The sequence below is a fragment of the Vicia villosa genome, linkage group LG2 (assembly GCF_029867415.1).
Source record: "Vicia villosa cultivar HV-30 ecotype Madison, WI linkage group LG2, Vvil1.0, whole genome shotgun sequence".
Taxonomy (NCBI): Eukaryota; Viridiplantae; Streptophyta; class Magnoliopsida; order Fabales; family Fabaceae; genus Vicia; species Vicia villosa.
This window is the reverse complement of record NC_081181.1, coordinates 229,431,976-229,437,699: the sequence shown is the minus strand read 5'-3', so window position 1 is coordinate 229,437,699 and position 5,724 is coordinate 229,431,976.

Here is a 5,724-nt window from a genome sequence, read left to right as displayed (position 1 = left end):
ACTTAGAGATGACAGTCACTTTTTCCTTTTGATAGTCACAACATTTTGTGGTTCAAGAATTTATTGACTTATCTCTTCTTTTTTCCTTCTTTTGATATCCCTAACTTTTGCCTGAACTGTTTATTTTGAACTTACAGTCAGCGGGATGCCTTAATTTTTTGCCTAAGTCATTTTTTGATTTTGACTTAGCAGGCTTTTCTTTGATTTTCTTTTTTGATACTTTTTTTTCTTCTGAAAGATAATGACTACCTTGCTTAATGATTTTAATGAACCATCATCGAATTTTGCTTGGCGTCTCCAACATTTCTTTGATGTATGCGGAGGAAAGCTTGTGATTAAAACACTTGTTGAAAGGTGTATTGAATGATTCTCTTAAAATAGAATGCACAACCAAATTAACTGGGAACTACCCTGCCCCGGGTTAAAATGTGGGTTATTACGTATAGAAAGAAACACCAACTTCTAGGCTCAAAGGGGTTGACGAGGGATTAACTTCCTTATTTCTCCAGTGTTTGGGAATTGAAACAATGCCTGTACATCGTCAGCAAAGTTTTATTTGAAAGCATACATTTCAACAACCTGGGTATTTCGTTGTCATCATCCTCCCTCCAATCTTTGCATAAAACACAAGTTTGATAGAGAAAGCAAAATAGAATTTTTTTTTTTTGTAAAAGAAGCATAAACATAGACATAGTAGATGAAAATGAATTCAAACATACGATACTCATTTCATTAAAACTAACATTCAGGAATAAACAAAGTTTAAAAGCAAACAATACAACTGAGGAAATGCAAACAGTAAGGAAACATGGCCTAGTGACTAATCAATGACGAGGATGAGCTGTCCTGCCTTGATACACTGGCTTTAGGGAGGTAATTGTCTTTGACCCGTTTTCAGCCATTCTGATTCGGCAAAGGATTAGTGACAACATTGGGACCAACATTCTTAAAAGATAACAACTTTGATCTAACCAACTCTTGAACTCTGGCCTTCAAAGGGAAACATCTTTCTAAATTATGGCCCGCTTCCCCTTGATGGAAAGGACAATGAAGATCAGACCGAAAACCTTCTGGAAGAGGATTCCGAGGAGGAAGAATCAGCTTGATGGTAGACAGATAACTTCGAAGATGGAGACAGACAAGGATAAGTTTCATGGGTAACCTGGATGTATGTATGCAAATGATGCAATTGTTGTTTATAACTTTTGAGTTTCAAAGAATTTAAGATATTAATTTGCAAACATTCAAGCATTGGATTAAAGCATTGATCAAGTTATCATCAAAATCAATCATCCATTTTGGTGGATTAGAGTTTTCACCCCATCAACACCCAAGATCCATTGAGTTTGATGAAACTTACGATGTTTACAAAGAAAGACCTCTAAGTTCATTGGAAATCAAAGGAAAAGATTTTTATGAATGTATGAATGCATGAATGTATGTATGCATGGGTGTATGAATGCCACATATACAGACATGGTAACACAAACATGGTGCACATAAGGTAGGTTCCAAAAGTTCAACGTCACGAGCATGAGGTCAAAGAACCAAACATGGGATAGTACTAGGGGTTAATCACTTGCACAACATGTTCTACTGATACGTCAGAGTCTACATTTTTCTTTCGAATATTACCGGCTTGCACAACTGAACTTGTGAGCTAGCAATATTCTCAAGAAAAACTCGTCTGAGTGTGGCTCTCCGCATGACAACTAATCCAAGTCTTCACCTGAATAGTTTCTGCGCCACAACCTAATAAAGCCAGGATGGGTTAATGGGTTCTACGGCCAACTCAGCTTCTACAGTTCAATGAAAGCAACAATGTCTTCGCAACTGAACTTGCTAAACATATACTACCAACAAGGAACCTCCACTGAGCGGAAGGATTCCCATGACGGCATGTTAAGGACTGAACTCCTTGTATGCCATACATGACTATACCCTCCACCTAATTCTTATGTGTACTTAATCCGGGTTAGGATTTGTCCATAACGTATCTCAAGTGACAGAACCACACATATATCCAGAATAGCAAAAATAACCAAATAAACAAGTATAAGCAAATATTAAAGTGATCTAAAACTCTAAGGTAACCCCTCTTTAAAATTTTTTTTTTCATTCCCCAGCAGAGTCGCCAGTTCTGTAAACTCGGTTTTTTTAGGCGAACTGACTCCTTGCTATTTTTTTGTTTTTTTGATATTTTTTATTTGCAAGAGTCGCCACCGACTTTTATTTTATCCAACATTTAGGAAAGGCATAAAAGAACAGGAAAGACCTTTTGACAGATTTTGGGTTCGGGGGGTTGGTTATACAAAGGGAAAGTTTTAAGCACCCTTTGTATCCATGGTTATCCATGGGCTCTTAATTGCTTAGCTCACTTTTGTTTAAATGCTTTATTGATTTGAAAATAGAAGAAGTGAAGATGGACAATAGGTCACATAGGTCTCTGAAGAGTTTCACCGGGAATAATGCCCTTCAAATACCAGATGAAAGTTTTGAAAATAGATGAGAAGTTTTGAAAATACGTTGTTTGAAAATGAAAGTGTTTGAGCAAGCAATTAGGAGTTATCTACTATCAATTTATAAGATCTTTCCTATGCATTTAATACTTTTCTTAAATGATGGTATGATTAAAAAAAAAGTAATAAGAGGGAAAACCATAGAGGTGCAAGTGTGAAAGTGCTTTTTTTTTTTAAGTTTTATCTTGATTATTAATGTTTTAGCTCAGAGGTAAAAATATGGTCCAAGTGGACAAAAGGAAGATGACGGAAACATAAACAATGCGTCCAAATGGACAAAGAAAAAATAGCGGAAGCATAAATAATATGTCCAAATGGACAAAGAGAAAATAGCGGAAACATAAATAATATGTCCAAATGGACAAAGAAAAATAGCGGAAACATAAATAATATGTCCAAATGGACAAAAAAAAATAGCGGAAACATAAATAATATGTCCAAATGGACAAAGAAAAAATAGCAGAAATATAAATAATATGTCCAAATGGACAAAGAAAAAATAGCAGAAATATAAATAATATGTCCAAATGGACAAAGAAAAAATAGCAGAAATATAAATAATATGTCCAAATGGACAAAGAGAAAATAACATAAACATAAATATGATGAATGATAAAATAAAGTATAAAGCAAGAAATATAAAGAACAATATAATAAAATGCGGAATATAAAGTTAATTGTTAGTATGTTTGCACGCGAATCATCTTGAAGCTAGTCAAGTATATCCATGATGTTAGTGAAGATCGATGATGAGTAAATGATGATCTCGGATTTAAAGTTAATGAAAATTTATCAGAAGTTTGATAGAATCATAGCGACTACACGATAAATTTCCAAAAGTCTTAAATCAACTGCATACAATCTCTGCCATATTTGATCTTTTATTCCAATTCGGGACAAAGAAAAAGATAAGAAATAATATCAAATAATATACAAAAATAAATATAATACAAATTAAACTTAATTCATTTTTTTTGTGATTTTTTTGAATTGATTTTAAGTTAATTAACAAGCTAATTAAACAAATAATTATACAAATAATTAAACTTAATGAGAAAAATAAATCTAATTATGTATAAAATTAGTATATAATATATAAAACTAATTAAACAAAAGAAATTATTTTTTTTAGAATTTTTTGATAGGTTAGAAATAGTTAAAAAGCAAATATATACATAATTACTAATTAATTAAGCAAAATAAATTAATTATAAATAAAAATAGAATATTTTTATGTCAAATATTAGATTAAAAAAATATAAACCTAAATTTAAAAGGAAAATATTTTTTTGGAGTTTTTTTTTATTAGTTAAAAAATAATTAAAAAGCAATATTTATATAATTACTAATTAATTAAGCAAAATAAATTAATTCTAAATAAAAATAAAATATTTTTATGTTAAAAAATAAAATAATATTTTATAAACTTAAAACTAAAATTAAAATATTTTTTGGATTTTTTAAAGTATTTTTAATTAATTTTATAAAGAAAATATATTAAATAAGAAAATATAAAGAAAATTAAATAAACTGCATCCGGTGTGGTGATATTATGGTGGACCATGGTGGAACTGCACATGCTGGTGCGTTGGATGAAAATCTGTGATGATCTGATGGTTATGATTGAAAAGCGTACCATAATTATTATGGGAGGAAAGTAATGAATCAATCCTCTTTTTCAAAGTCTCTGGTGGGCCCCACGCAGTTGACCAGCTAATGGGAAGAAAGGAGACTGCCACGCAAGCGGTCAATATTTCAACTTTACTATTCATCTTCTTCAACCTCTTACCTGCGGATTTTGCTGCAGATTTACCTGCGGATTTTCCTGCGGATTTTTCCTTCAAGTTTTCAAGCTCTTGAACGACCTACAAAATGAAGATGAAAAAATACAAGGGCCACCCAGATCACCTAATTTGACCCTTCTAAACATGATAGCGGTGTTAGTTTTTCCATTTGAGCAACGTAGCTATGAGTTTCGAGTTTGGCCATGGTTATGTTCATACATGGTGTTTTAACATGGTTCTCTTGGTTTTGGCCATTAAAGCTTCATGCTAACGTTCAAAATTACTATAAATATTCCCAGGAACATGTTAGTGTCAATAAATTTCAACAAAATATAACAATAATAAAAATATGATAAAATTTGAAATATGCATAAATATGGAGTTTTTGATTCATGAACTCCTAACACTACTACATGTTATAAGTTACATGATGCTTACTCTATGATGTCCCAAGAGTGGAATAGAGTGGTTGAATTGATTGCAAGTGGCTATTTGAATGAGCCTTGATTTTTTACAAGTTTATTGAAACTTTTGGAAAATATAAAACTTATGCTATGGCTTTGGTGTTTGTTGTTGTGCTCTCCTCTTGTTCCTCCCCCTCCTGAATGAAGAAAATGAATCTCTATTTATAGGCAAATGATTTGATCTTGAACCCTTGCAAGTTGGAATTTTCATGATTGATTTTGGAAAAGAAAATAAAATGGAATATTTTTTCATGAGTGCATTTGCTTAACCATGGTTAAAACAATCAAGTGTTATTCTTTCTAATCTCAAATATTATCTTGAAGCATCTTTGAATTGGTCTTGATTGGCAACCATAAGCTTTGATAATATCTTTGAATTATCTCACTTTAATTGAATTTTAAATAAATAAAATTCAATAAAAAATGAAATAAAAAATGTCATGAACCATGGATAGGTTGTGAGTGCCTTTGAACATATGAGAACCAAGATTGAATCACAAAAGAATTGGCCTTTTTTGAAAAAAAAAATCAAATTTTGGTCATTACTTGTTTCATGCATTCTTCCAAAAAAGGTCAACTTCATCAAGGCATATCTCCCTCAATTTTGATCCTATGAAAGTGTTCTTTTACTTTTTGGAAAGCCCAAGATATCCTCTACAAGCCACTTTGGAAGCGTTTTTGCATTTGGAGAAGTTATCTTGATGATATGGGCTTTGACAAAAAACTGCTTTTTGTTGACTTTGAAAATGACCTGTAATGTTTTGGCTTATATCTCTTAGGCGGAAGCATTTCTTGACCTCGGGCCCAACATCAAAGTTGTAGAGAATTTAATTTCCTTGAGAATGAGCGTTTGTTGGAATTTTTCTGATAAGTTATGAGAGAGTTATGGTCGGTCAAAGTTCAGTTGACTTTTATGTCAAAAACCTTAATTTTGCAATTTTGAGTTTTGTTGATTTC